Source organism: Bacillus rossius, chromosome 2 (assembly GCF_032445375.1).
Source record: "Bacillus rossius redtenbacheri isolate Brsri chromosome 2, Brsri_v3, whole genome shotgun sequence".
Classification (NCBI taxonomy): domain Eukaryota; kingdom Metazoa; phylum Arthropoda; class Insecta; order Phasmatodea; family Bacillidae; genus Bacillus; species Bacillus rossius.
Genome location: NC_086331.1, coordinates 92,532,444 through 92,548,227, shown reverse-complemented (window position 1 = coordinate 92,548,227; position 15,784 = coordinate 92,532,444). Strand labels below are relative to the sequence as shown.

Below are 15,784 nucleotides of genomic sequence, written 5' to 3'. Positions count from 1 at the left end.
TGAGGTTGCTTCCAAGACAACTGATGATTAACCCGGCCCGGTGCCATCTCATTGCTTGTAGCCTGACATAGAAAAATGGACCAACTACCTTATATTTTCAACTGTACACAAGTACAATGTTGAAATACGTAATGAGGCTTTTCAAAAAAAAAGAACTCTAGATTCTTGTTTACTGTCTCCTGGCAGCTCCTCTCTCTGATAACTGAGTGATTCTAATTCATGTGTCTCTTGTGACTCCCGTCTACTTGTACTAGATGCGGGTCTATTATTACTTTCCATTGCAATTACGATTGGCATGAAACATAAAGTAGCATCACAACCATAGTTACTTTACATATTTATAACATTTAAGTTTACAACAACAGTATGTAAATAATAATAAAAATACATTATTAGTAGTATATACAATCCAAGATACATTACGAACTTAATGTTTATTCTTTATTTTCCATTATTCTTCCTGTATAATATCCTCTAATTCCTTTATTTTATAACCCACTGGGTTTAGTTCATCCATATGATGTAGGTTGTAATAGCAAGTCAATGTGTAAGTTATCTATGCTATGTATATAATTATTAATTTCTTCACTAAAATTTTCGTCTGCTAAAATATTTAACGCTGGAATGAAATCTCCTTGTGTATAATTACTTTGAATTGTATACTGGCTTTGAATAAATTTATTATTACCATGTATATTACAATTTTCGTGAAAAATTAATCTAGCTGTATCCTTCAGTATAATGTCAAATGGTGTTACCGTTACATACAGCTGTGTATGTGGTTTTATCTGGTATTACAAATAACCACTCATTGTTTGATACCTACTGAACATAGGTTCCTGTAATGGTGCTATTGTTTTTTTCACAGGTTTCTGGTATTGTATATGCAAGCTGTATTATTTTCATCTTACAATCCGTTGGATCTAATACGTTATTGCGGTACTCTTGTTTACATGTACCAGGTGTTAATTAATTTTTTTCAATTATGTACATCAAACTTATCAAATTTTACAAAAATTTTGTTAGGTATTTTCAACGAGTACAAATTATTTGAGGTTAAATATGTAGATTTGTCTATATCATTTCTCATTCGTTTAGATAATATGGTATATATGGTAAATTTCATGTGACTTACTGGGGGTAATTTAATGATATAACTAAGCACATTATTGGTATTAAAAACATCTAGATTCATTTGCCTTAGTAGCCAATGTACGTTGTTTACACTTATTGGAATTGGTAATGACAATTCCTTTCTTATTTCTGGTTGCATCCGTTTTCATTTTATTATTATTTGTGCTGGTGACATTATTAATGGTTGCAGTATTCCTTTTTGTGCAAATGTTATTGTTTCTGATAACATCTCATATTGTTAAATTAATATTCCCAAGTATGTTTCCAGTCTATTGACATGCTCATCTATATTTAAACGAAAGGAAAATAAATTATACATTTAACTTATTATTTATTTGATTCTTTATATCATAGATCACCTTCTGTAACATGTCCTCATTAATCGCATTCTCAATCAGCGTTTTATTTACAGATGCGAAAGTTGATTTAACTATTAACATTTGTTCTTTAGCTAAACGTAAAAATTCCTTGTGCTCGTTTTCTAAATTCTTTATATGGTCATCACAGTAAGAGGCGTCGTCCTCATCAAGTGTACCGATTAAAACCTTACTCATTTGTCCTATAAAATTTATTAAGCCTCTTTTGGTTCTATTTTACCGTTTCGTACCTACTACCTCTGATATAACCCTGTTTTAACCCTGTTTTAACCCTGTTTTATCAATATTATTTATTTGATTGTTTCCATAAGCTAAACATTTTTTTTTTACAAATTTTATACATCATGCTATGATTATTATTAATGCAAAGTTGCTCAGTTATCTTAACATAGTGTTTTAAATTTTTATAGTTTATTATTAAATTGGTTAAATTAACATGATACAACATTCCATTCTACATTATATAACTGTACTTTACCCATTTCCTTGAAGTAAAGTCCTGGTGATTCTGGTATTTGTTTAACTGTGGCATCTAATGCTGCACAGATAGTCAGCAGGAACAATTTTCCCAAAATGCTATTTGTTACCTAAAACAGTTAAAAAATTGGTTTTAGTCTATTAGCATGTACCTTTAGTAGCTTATTTCCTTTTAATTTTAGGGCATAATTCACACCCTTCATAGCTATAATTTTAAATGGTCCCGTCCATTTGATATCTAACTTTTTAGAACGTCCTCTACGAAGTGTCTCATCATATTGTAGTACAGAATCTCATATCGAAAATTTATATTCGTTAGCTCTTTTATCGTAAAACTCTTTGCGTTTTATTTGTGTGTTTATTATATTTTCTTTTGCTTGTTTGTAACCTTGTTGGAGAGTGTATCGTAATTTTCGTACATAATCTTCATATTCGTATTGAAGGGTCTCTTACTGGTAGATTTGGTTTTCTGCCAAACATAATTTCGTGTGGTGTATGTTTATTGGTACTATGTGGTGTTTTGTACACAAATGTCCCGTAGCTAATTCGTTTGTCCCAATCATTCTGGTTTTTATTTATATAGTGTCTTAAGAACACAGTTAAGGTATTGTGTGTTCTTTCTACAAAATTGTACTGAGGATGGTAACACGTATTATTTTTTTATTCTTAAAAATTTACAAAGTTTTTTAATAAATAATTATTAAAATTACTCCCGTAGTTGTTGACATTATTTGAGGAATAACAAATTTTAAAATTATGTTTTCAGTTAAGGTTTTAGCCATTGTCTCCGCATCTTGAGACGGTATGGGAATTGAGATTGTGTAGTTTGATAAATCAGTCACGGTTAAAGGTCCGACTATATCCCACGCACGTTATCCAATTACTAGGTCTGAAGTAGTACGTATTTTCATGGGCATTTTTATTCTTTTTCCTAGTTTATTATTTTATTTTTATTAATTTTCATAGTTAATTTTTTTGACACGATTAGCATTTCTGTACATATTTTTCTATATCCCTTTTCATGTTTGGCCACCAAAAATGTTGGTTTATTCTTTTATAGATTATATTTTTACCTAAATGGCCTCCTATTGGGGCATAATGATTTTCTATTAGTATTTGTTTTATTGCATTTTTATCTAATTCGCTCTTCTCTCCCTTATCCGTTCCCCTTTTCTCATCATTTCCGTTGTTTTGTATTACTCCCGTGTGACTACATAATCTGCTTAGTTTATCTACGTGTGGAATAATACTCCTTCCTGCCCTATATTTGATTTCATAAGTATATTATTCTAATTTTAATCGCCATCTCGGTAACCTCGAGCTTGACTCTTTTACGCTCATAATCCACTGTAAGGGTTTGTGGTGTGTTATGGTAAATTTTCGTCCTAGTAAATAAGGTCGAAACACACAATAATTGCCAACATTTTCCTATCGGAAGTAGAGTAATTTCGTTCGACTTTATTAAGTTTTCTACAACACAGGCAATAGATATATTTTTTCCTATTTCTCCTTGTGAAAGTATTGCGCCTAATGTGTCTTGAATAGTGTCTGTTGTTACTATAAAGGAATTTGAAAAATCAGGGAATTGTAAAACTGGTTCTGTGGTAAGCTATTTCAATTTACTACATGCTTGTTCCCGTTCATTTTTCCATTCATATATCGTATTCTTTAATAATTCAAATAAGGGTTTAGCTAATTGGCTGTAATTTTGTTGACTTTTCTCTAATATGAGCTGAAACCTAAAAATATATATTAACTGCTTGGTTGTATTAGATTTTTGGAACTGTGAATTTTTTTTTTTTACTAATCGGGGATCTGGTTTCACCTCTTCAAGAGGAATTGAATTTCCTAAACATAATGACTTTTTTCTTAAAAATTAATATTTGTCGGGTTGAAGTTTCAACGTATTTTCTCTTAATCTTTCGAAAACTTTCTAGTCTATCATTATGTTATTGTGTATTTTTGCCATATATGATTGTCATCTTAAGTAAACTAGACACTTAATGCCATTCAAAATGGCTAAAACAGTATTCATTAATTTTTAAAATGTAGTGGACGCTCCCTATTCGTGTAAATTCATAGTGATTCTACGGCTAACTAAACGCGGTCTAAGGTCTATCCACGCCACTCATCGGATCTTGATGATAACCATTAGCTAAGTCCAATTTACAGGGCGGGGCAAAAGCTATGTATCTGTTTTGAAGGTCTATTATAAAAAATGGAGCAACTTAGAGAAATGAGGTTTATTTTATTGGAATTAGTATACATCTACATTTTTTTATAAAGTTATGAAAATCACATCATGAAGGTGGTGCCCATCAGCAGCGATGAAGTGTGATGTGGTGTGGCCCGCACGCTCACCGGATTTGAACGTTTGTGACTCCTGCCTGTGGGGTTACCGCAAGGAAAAGGTTTTCAAACTTCGTCCTCACACTTTGGAAGAACTGAAGATGCGAATTCGGGAGAAATGGGCGCTATACCCCTCGAAATGTGCTGAAAAGCGGTCGCAAAGTTCCAAAATAGCGTTCCTCAATGCATTGCTGCTGATGGCCACCATATTCTTCATGTAATTTTCATAACCTGATAAAAAAAAAATGGGAATGTATATTGATTCCAATAAAATAAGCCTCATTTCTGTAAGTTTCTCCAATGTTTTTAATAGCCCTTATAAACCGATACATAACTTTCTCCCTATCCTGTACTTAAATATTTAGCTTTTAGTTATATTTGGCATTGGAAATGACGTTCCTATCGTCTAGAGTTAATACCACGAAAATCGATGACGACCATTCACTTCTGTTTATTCGACTCGTCACGCTTTTGGGGTACAACGAATATAGTTGCATTCCATGTACTTAGATTTATAATTCCGTCTGTCAACATTGCCTGTTCCTGTTGCAATACTTATGCCTTATGCGCTTCAGGAATTCTATATGGTTTAATATTAATTGGAGTTTCGTCTGTTAATGGGATGTAATGTTCAATAGCCTTGGTATAAGTAAGCCTATCGCTTGGCAGATAAAAAATATCTGCATAGTCCTCTATTTTTCTTTAATGCTTTTCCGTTCCTCCGCTTTTAGATGTTCTAACCTTAATAAGGAATTGAATTTGTCCTTTCTTTATTATTTATTCTACTAACAGATTTATCCTATGCGTATTCAGGTCTATCTAGTTTTACCTTTGGCAATTAAAATTTTTATTTCCTCCTCAGTTGTATTTATAACACTACAATACATTTACCCCCCCCCCCCCCCTTTTTTTGCTTCAGTAAGTGTGCTAGCTAAATATATTCTTGGCTTTATTTCGCATTTATTTACTAAACCATATCTCTCATAGTGGGTAATTAATTCTACTGTTTTTTTTTTTCGTTTCTAACTGGTTGTGATGTTAATGTTTGGTCTATACTAATTTGTTTTGGTTTTAATTTCCATTTCACGTTTATTTCTGGTATTTTGAGACTTTTATCCCCGAAATCGATTATTGTTTGAGTGCAATATAACAAATCATGTCACATTAGTCCTGTATATAGGCAGGAGTGAGTGCTAGTTAAGAAAAGTACAGAGTTTTATAAAGTAATTTCAGTTGGCCTGTATGAAATTTTGTACTTTTTTCCCCTTTATTTAGTTGAGATATATGATTTTTAATTAGGAATAATGTATGGATTTTTATAATAACCCAGGGGAGACTCGTCTGAGATTCTAACCATGAATGTATACAACCTTATTTTGTACCTAGATAAGGTTTGCCACAAGTGTAATAGTTATAATATAAAATTATTCAAATGTAACTCCCTGTTTAATGGCAATGTGCAATCTTCTAGGGAAATGCATCTCAAAATATACCCAATGCTTCAAAATAGGTGATAATTGGACCATGGCACACACAAATCATCACAGAATAATTGAATTTCCAACACTTATGTCTACGATATCTGGGAATGCTAAACGATTTGGAATTAATCGCAACCAATTTTCACCTCCAACTAGTGCAAGGTTCTGGAATATTGCTCCTTTCTTAACACACATGTGTGTTACACGACGGCTCGTGTAAATGAGAAACATATGAAGTTGTGCAGAATCGTTTGATACCAATCACACATCGGTGAGATGTCTGAAACTCTCAAACGTATCGAATAAAAAACGTCAAATTTCGAGTTTTTAGTCTTCGCACATTATCAGAAAAAGACTTACGCTGAAGGGTGTTGACAAAGCTATAACTGCGGCAGGAATGTGAACTACATCGCCACACGCGCCACTCGCAATGTAGGAATGATTTTTTTTGTTTCATAAAACTAAACATTATTGCATCGATCGAGGATCGAACCAAGAACTGGAGCGGATCGAATCGATATGTAAGTTAATGACTGAATTATTTAATGAATTTTGGATTTTTTCCCGCTTTTCTAGCTACATTATTACATGATTTCAAGATGGCGGCCGAATTTCAAGATGGCGGGGGCACCTCCGTAATAAATGATTACTGCACTGTAGTGGGTTAGAATAAAATTATCCAGATGGAAATGTACTCTATAATACAAGTACACACACAATATGGCGTACTCCAGCAGGTGGTAGCTCCTGGTAGCATGTACTGAACATAAAATGTCGGATCCATGATGGTCGACAAGGACAAAGTCAAATTTCAAGGTCAAGGACAAATTTCCAGGTCATGGTCAAATTTCAAGGTCATGGTCAAATTTCAAGGTCATGGTCAAATTTCAAGGTCAAGGTCAAATTTCAAGGTCAAGGTCAAAGGGCAAGGTCAATGTTCAATGTCAACAGTTGAGGACAAATTTATGGTGACCAGATAATTATACTAACATGGTATAGGCACACTCTAGCAGACGAAAACAAGATGGTGGTCTCCAGCGTTTGAAGACAAGATGGCGGACATGACGTCATACCAGTTGACGATATATACCTTGGTATTGTTGGTGGTAGATCAGTCTAGGTAGCTTTCATGGAGGAAGGATCGACCGTTTACTCTCGCCGGGAATCTAACCAAGGACGTACATCGATATTATCAAACAGAATTCAAATAAGTTAATCTTTTGATGAATAATGGAATTTTTTTCATTAAAATCGGATAATAAAAAAAGATTTTCAAGATGGCGTACATGACGTCATACTGCCGGATGATATATATGCTATGAAACATGTGGTGGGGGTCAGTATGCCAGCAGCCACTGTGAGGGTTGGATCGGTCGCCATTTTTATTTTTTTGCACTCGTCGGGTTCGAACTCTGAACTCCATGTCATAAATGTTTTTTTTTAATTTTTATTACATTTTTATTAAATGAATCTTTTTATACTTTTTAAAAAAAAATTCTTTAAAATCGGATAATAATTAAAGATTTTCAAGATGGTGGCCGTAACGGAAATTGCAACGGTGACGTCATCATCCAATATGGCGGAAAACACATCGCCGGAATGTTCGAGAACACAATGACGTCATCCAAAATGGCGGATACAAGATGGCCGCCATGATCTACTTGTCCCATTACGTTATGTCCCGTTACGCTGTGTCCCGTTGCGCTGTGTCCCGTTGCGCTGTGTCCCGTTGCGCTGTGTCCCGTTACGCTTGCCAAGATGGCCGCCGTGACGCCAGAGATGGACGTGACGTCAGAGATGTGGCTCGGCACCAAGCACCACAGCCTGAAGCCTGGGCTCGGAAATACATTCATATACTACTGGTGAGTCTACTCTCTACCTAGGAAAGGGATCGAAGGAGGGAATCGAGTGGCCGAATGCACTGCAGAGTTAAGCCCTACATTAATGAAATCCAGATCGCTATCCCATAGCGACTGATCATCCCTGTAGAAAGCTTTAAGGATACTCTTAAGCACTTTGTTTACGTGCTCAGATTGATTTCCCTGGGGACAGTAAGGACTGCTGTAAATGGGCTTAATGGCCCATTGAAAATACGTCTTTAAACTGTACAGAACGAAAATAACGTGCGTTATCACAAGTTATCATGGCAGGCGCACCAAAAAAATTCCACACTTGCTCTCGTAAGGCTCTCACAATACTAACAGCCGTCATATTTTTTAAGGGGATGAGCAACACAAATTTAGAAAAAAGGTCCAGAATGACCAAAATACAATTATTACCTTTTTTTGAACGTGTGAGAGGACCAAAAATATCAATGTGAAGCACATGCCAAGGGGCGACAGGAGCATCAGCGCAATACAAGCCGACTTTGGCACACTGCGGGGGCTTCGAGACTTGACAATCTCGACATGATCGCATGTGTTTTAGAACATCAGCTCGCAATTCAGGCCAGGCTAAATGCGCGCTAATTCGACGAAAAGTTTTGTCGATGCTCAGGTGCGCACTCAACAAGGAGTCGTGAAAGTATTTCAACACCATAGGGCGAAGGGAGGCGGGAACAACAGCCTTCTTTTGCCTACCGGATTTCCCGGTATAATACACTACACCCTGTTCCTCAATGTATGGCACGGCTTTACCGACACTCAAATCCTTACGGATTTGAATACACAACGGATGTTCCTGCTGACATTGACAAATGCTAAGGAAAGACTCGGGAAATACTTTACAAACAGCGGCGTAAATCGGCTTTGTTTCAGCCGCAGACAAAACACGTGTATCAAACTCATCCGGGGAGAACATTCGCGAAAGCGCATCAGCCACCACATTATCACTACCCTTAATATTGTCACGTGTTCCTAGCCGGTGCCACCGCCATTTCTGTCACGATCCACCTTCAGAGGGGGGGCGAGAATCGTAGCTCTTTACATAGAAACAACTCGCTTGGCATCAACTAGTCTTAACTTCATAAAATACTTTACTGTACCTAGGATCATAGGTTCGTCATCCCGTACAGGATGTCTGGTGAGAGCTGAACTAAGGAGATTTTGCAAAATAACATAATACTTAATTAAAATTATTTTATTCTTAAAGTCAAATACTCAACATCATTTTAAAGAACATTTAAATAGCGGGATTACAATTTAAAACAATAATCTCTTTACTTCCTTAACGATTGAACGACCTTACAAGAGAGAGAATGAGAGAACTTCACTAAACACTTCCCTAGTCCTTCCGAATACCTCAAATCATAATTAATACTTAAAATTAAAACAAAGATAAGTCCATACTCACATTTTCCGAAAAGCCTTTCTTGATCGATTACTTTAAAAAAATAACGTAGGGGCCTCTCCTGCCCTTGAAATCCCGAACGAACATTACATTTTAAAAACTATGACGCGTGACCCCTGACGAGGGCCATAGCCTCCGCCCGAAAGCTTGAATTCCTACATCACGAACGAACTAACAACTCGTGACCACAGGTGAGACGCATAGCCTCCGCCTGAGTGAGCCTGAATTCCTACATCACGAACGAACTAACAACTCGTGACCACAGGTGAGACGCATAGCCTCCGCCTGAGTGAGCCTCGAGTCACCACTCACTTGCGCTTAAATTCGCGCGCCCTGCCGCGCCTACCATAACAAAAGCTCGTTATTGAAGTCAAATTTACTAAACAACTAACTAGAACATCTGGGAAGACTACCCCCCCTCTACCCCAATGTGCAGGCCACACCGCGCGGCTTGTTACGACAGCGCGCCCCAGTAACTGCGGCCCGTGGCTGCGCCAGCGCGCGGCCAAACAAACAAACAAAATTCTGCAAGCCCGCAGCGCGCCGCGCCGGCCCCGTGCCCCAATTACATGGTCACGCCACTTGCGCTGACGAGTGAACAGAGCAGCCAGCCCAGAGTCCCGTCAGTAAAGTCCCTAAATTTGATTTCAACAACCCTGCAAAATTTCAACCCGCGACATAACCCTCCCCTCACAGAGCTCGAGCCCCATCGAGCTACCTCAAAATTACAAATTGTCTTTTTCCATTAAACCATAACTATAAATTCCTCATTTCACAAAAATAATAATTTTCTTAGTTCCTTGCTGTCTGAACATACATCTAGATTCTGCATAAGATTTATTTTAAAACAACAAGTATTCATAAAATTAAATGTAAAACTTTTATCTGGTTTGTTCTCACAGGAACCTTCAGAGGCTCGAGTTCTCAATTCTAAAAAAATTGTTCTGTTAGTGAAGCTCTCTTTACAAATTAAATTACTGTTCTTAGTTTCTCAGTATTCGTTAAACAATGTGCAAATTCTTGATAATTATTATTATTTTTTTTTTTCGGTTTCTGTTTATTACCATACTTCTTTCGTTCTTCAAAAAAAATTAAGTGTCCTTACAGTGTTTCAATTAATTAAACTCTTATCTCGTGAAGGTTGGTGCAACTCCTCGAAGTCAGTGTTGTCGAGAAGAGTAGCTCCCTGGGCTGGCCATCAGCAAACACCACTCAACTCCAACAGCTACTGGACTGGCTTCCAGGGCAGCTCACAACTTCTCCCCACATCTGCTTCGGAGTTGTGCCATCCTCATCACGAACAGATTACAATTCTGAAACATCATCAACAGGCATTACCATCACGCCTGACAAATACAAAACTAACTACTAAACTGCAATCGATGGGCAAGGATGCAAACACACAAAAAAATAAAATTAATTAATTCAACTGCTAACATAAAGTATCCCACCCTTAGCATAATCTAATCAGGCAAATAATTTGATAGGAAAAACTTAAGGAAGGGAAACATGACCTCCAATGATTTTCCCTAACTCTTGAGTCTTGATCTTCTCTATACAGCAAATAGTCCCCACGAAGTAACTGGGTTGAAGGTCAGTTCACATGACCCACCCATAACCTCTTCTACTCTTCTTTTCTTCTGGGGGCAACCACAATGCCCACCAATCTCTCTCCATGGTGCCGAACCAGCTATCCCATGAGAGTAAACAACGTAGTCAATAGGAGCGCAGAGGGGAAACACCAATCTCTGGCTTGTCGAGTCATAAAACTGCTTTATCTTCTTCTTCTTCTTCTTCTGAGTAAAACATCTGATTAATCTTGCTACTATTCTTCCCAACAATAAAAAAAAAGTTCATCAGGTATCTTCATGAAAAAACATTCTAACTAATACTAAGTCTTCTTTTTCTTCTTTTTTTTTCTTCTGTTAGATGTAATAGAAGGCCATGTTAGGGAGGTTATAGGGAAAAAGAGTGGCCAATTCCCACCCCATCACCCACCTAGATCATGACTAATTAACTTTTAAACTTTCTATTTCAAACAAATAAAAAAAAACCATTTTTTTTTTATTCAAACTTTTAAACTATAATTACTTTTACTTCATAACCTCAAAAGCTAATCAATAATTCTAAATGAAATTGTGATTTACTGCATCCTTGTTCCATCCGATCTGTTTGTTTATAACCTTTCTTGTAAAGTATAAAATTTTCAAACATTACTAATTCAAAAAAAAATTAAATTCTGGTGTCCTTTGAGTTACAATTAACTTTACTATTTCTTAGCTTGAAATAATTTAAGTTTTCAGAACTATTTCATTGTCTAATTCACAACACTTAAAAATCAACTCAAAACAACAAATCATCAAAATCAATAAGATCATCTGACCTACCTATCAGTACTGTGAACTTGAACTGTTCGTACACATTTATAATAAGCTATTGTATTTAAATTCCAACCTAAATAAGGTTTTAAAAAAAACTACTAATCCCTCTGTAAATTAAGAAAATTAACTTTAAAAATTAAACTTAAGGTATTAGTTCTTTTTGACAGCTACCACAACTCACTAGTTCCATTACATTACTATAACCTAAAAAGTTCTGTAAATAATGTTTATAACAAAAAAAAACTCCAGTTACTGTCTTCCATAAAAAAAAAATAAAACTTTACATGACCTTATTAATCTCCACTTGTAAGTCCATGGCTGCCAGCTTTCTCTTCTCTTGAATCTTCAGTCTTGGCTCTTGTTTCAGTGATCTTGTATCTTGTCTCTCGAACTCTTGTCATCTTGTAAACTGGACTGCTGCTCAGCTCATCTTAAGGAATCTGTAACAGTTTCAAAAATACATGTTAATTTAAATTACATAATTCCTGTTCTTTGGTCCTAAAAAAAAATTGTATTATTAGTACACATTACCCTGAAACAACATTATTATTCATTGTTTATTACTTAAAAAAAAATGCTTTACCATAAAATCCTTTTTTGTTCTTTTCATTAGGCCTATTTATTTTCCTTCTTCTTAATTAAATTCTGCTTCAAATGTTAATCCTAACTTAAGACCTACCATCTATTTATTATTCATTACCTACATTATTTATGTTACCCTAAAATTCCCATAAGTTTCTAATACTTCCTATCAAAGACATTCTCTCTAAAAAAAAATTTACTTGTGACTCTTAACTTAACAAACTTAAAAAAAACTTTTACACTAGACTTAACTTATTATTCATTCTTAGTTACTAAATTTCTATATGTAAACTTTAGTACTTACAAACAAAAACTGCCTATTTCTCTCTACCTCTTAATCTCTTTCAATTATTACAATAATAATGTTACCTTGCATCTTTAAACTTTCTTCTTTTCAATTAAATTAGACATCTCATAACAATAAAAATTCTGCCTATACTCTTCTTATGGGTGTACAAACCAACAACAAAATTTCAAATTCTCAAGTTTCCTTATATTTAAATTATGCAATACAAATAACCTCTGTGGTGCCTGTACCCTTTTAGGCCTACCACCTTCTCCTCTCACATCATGACAACTCTTATTCCTCGGGGTCTGTATTCACTGTTACAAATCAAATATCTCAAAAAAATTAAAAACAAATTTATTATTTTAAGAAAACAAAAATTTACATTGAATTTACTATGGAGCCTGGAAATCTTAATGTCTCACAGCAGCTAACATGACTAAATCCCATGGAACCCCAGGTTTACATAACCTGTGCCCAAAAATTTAAGCATACCAGGCTTTCTCTGCACTGGTTTTACAGCATCACACACTATTTAGGGCCCCTGATCTGCCATCAGTCCCAAGGAGTTTTCCCACAACCCCTCTCTACACAAGCGCCTACCGCATTCCTCTCAATTGGCTATCGGTTTTACGGCATTCTTTTGGGATCCGACCATCAAGTTAGGGCTAATCGAACACTAAACCTCCATACTTCCAAACTAATGTAAATCAATTAAATTTTCTCTGTAAATTCTAAAAATCAAAAATAAAAATTATTCAAACATGCCCAAGAAACTTTCAAAAAAAAATTCATAATCTTATCTTCAAACCCTTAAAATAAAAATAAATAGATTACTCTGTTTTCTCCTTAATAACTGTAAACTGTCAACAAATATCATGTCGTAAATTTTAACTATGCTTACTGACTCTTAATCAAAAAATCTCATTTGTCCTAATTAATAAACAACCGATTTCCTTAAAATCTCACTGTATCTCTCACACTCAAACTTCACTGGCTGAATATCTCAATAAATTCAAAAACAATTATCTAAACTCTTAAAGAAACTCCTCCCCAATTATTCAAATTACTTCACCTTATTTTATTTCATTACTTAAAACACCTTACTCAAAAAAAATTAATTAATTATCTAGCTATCTTCCATTATTATTTATTTACCGAACAAAACTTTCTCCTAAATTAATTTAGTAAAATTCAATTTCACATTAGGCAGGTACACTAACTCTCTACAGCAATGTTTCTCATTTCCCTCCTTCCTAACTGAATCCAATCTTACTTAACCTCCAGGGAATTTACCTCACAAAATAACCAAAAATTTCACTGTAGTGCCTATCTGCTATAGGCCCACTACACAACAAGGGATTCTAACCCCACCAACAAACTTCATTGAAATGGTACCCTATCCCATACAGGATAGCCACTTCGGTACTACCATGGGGAACTCCTGCCCCAAACTACTCACAACTCTCAGGATTCTCCTGACCCTTAATTCCGTAGTCAGCCCATCTCCTATGGTCTGCGCTACAATTCCCTTTCTTCCCAGGGACACAACACCTCACCTTAGGGTCCCTCGCCCTAATGAAAACATTAATTTTGTCTCTCTGTTCTTTTGGAGTAAATTCCCTCTACACACAAAATCTAGCCTTCCCAGTTTTCTCAATGCTTATCGATTTTATAGTGTACCTCCTTAATAATGTTTACAAATCCCAAAAAAATATTTTTAAAACCGAGGTAGAATTTAACTAACAAAAACATAAACAACTTACAACGAAACACTTCTAGCCTATACATCATACACTTCTTAAATTAAATTACTTACATACTGAAAGTTCCTCTTCTCCTAAAACACACTTAAATTTAAATTTATTTAACCAATAGTCTATTTTCTTATCGCTAAGTTACCGTACAGCTGATCAAAACAAGGTCACGGCCGTCCACGTCTCCGTATGAGCCCGTGACGTCACCGAATTCCATCAGGTGCGCCAACCCTCGCTTGCGGTTCCTCCGTTCTCCGCTAGGTCTCAGCACCTCCCCGTCACGTGTTCACTCTGCCACGTCCACTGACGTGTCGTTCTGAAACAACTCTCAACATTTTTCTAATTAAAACAAAACATCACTATAAATTCTATAACTCTCTTTTACATAAACTCTCGTTTTCTCTTTAATTCCTTTCTAACGTTTATCCTTCCCTCGACTGATTTAATTCGTACGTCTCGTCTCCTACGCGCACGAAAACAAAACAAACTTCTCTTGAAAATAATTCCTATTTACGACAAAAAACTTTATTTTAAATTATAATTCTCTTAACCTACAATCTTAAAATGAACTTCAATTAAATTAAACCACTTGCATTATCTCTAATAAGCATTTAACTTATAACGTATTCTCCTCACGTAATAATCCCCGATATAAATCTACAATAAATTCAACGACTTAAAACAACTTATCACTATAAACTTTATCCTTACAAGTATCCTCAAATAAACATCTGTTACGTCAAAAAAAAAATCTCAAAGACTTCCTCCACTATAGACTAAAATTCCGTAATCCTCTCCTCAAGTAAACTCTTAATAACCTGCTATCAGAAGCTGAAACTAACTTAATAATAAACATAAAAATCTACCTCTCTCTCTCTCCAGAAATAGAACCTACCCGGCGCCTCCACCATTTCTGTCACGTGTTCCTAGCCGGTGCCACCGCCATTTCTGTCACGATCCACCTTCAGAGGGGGGGCGAGAATCGTAGCTCTTTACATAGAAACAACTCGCTTGGCATCAACTAGTCTTAACTTCATAAAATACTTTACTGTACCTAGGATCATAGGTTCGTCATCCCGTACAGGATGTCTGGTGAGAGCTGAACTAAGGAGATTTTGCAAAATAACATAATACTTAATTAAAATTATTTTATTCTTAAAGTCAAATACTCAACATCATTTTAAAGAACATTTAAATAGCGGGATTACAATTTAAAACAATAATCTCTTTACTTCCTTAACGATTGAACGACCTTACAAGAGAGAGAATGAGAGAACTTCACTAAACACTTCCCTAGTCCTTCCGAATACCTCAAATCATAATTAATACTTAAAATTAAAACAAAGATAAGTCCATACTCACATTTTCCGAAAAGCCTTTCTTGATCGATTACTTTAAAAAAATAACGTAGGGGCCTCTCCTGCCCTTGAAATCCCGAACGAACATTACATTTTAAAAACTATGACGCGTGACCCCTGACGAGGGCCATAGCCTCCGCCCGAAAGCTTGAATTCCTACATCACGAACGAACTAACAACTCGTGACCACAGGTGAGACGCATAGCCTCCGCCTGAGTGAGCCTGAATTCCTACATCACGAACGAACTAACAACTCGTGACCACAGGTGAGACGCATAGCCTCCGCCTGAGTGAGCCTCGAGTCACCACTCACT

At 35.7% G+C, this 15,784-nt stretch overlaps 1 long non-coding RNA gene across 1 annotated transcript; it reads right to left on the bottom strand.

The window, feature by feature from the left end:
• Positions 1-10,142: 10,142 nt before the first annotated feature.
• Positions 10,143-14,669, bottom strand: LOC134529463 (uncharacterized). The gene is made up of 2 exons (XR_010074603.1): positions 14,175-14,669; positions 10,143-11,927 (listed from the first exon to the last, which is right to left on the bottom strand). It is a non-coding gene; the product is annotated as an uncharacterized LOC134529463 (long non-coding RNA).
• Between the last annotated feature and the right edge of the window lie 1,115 nt (positions 14,670-15,784).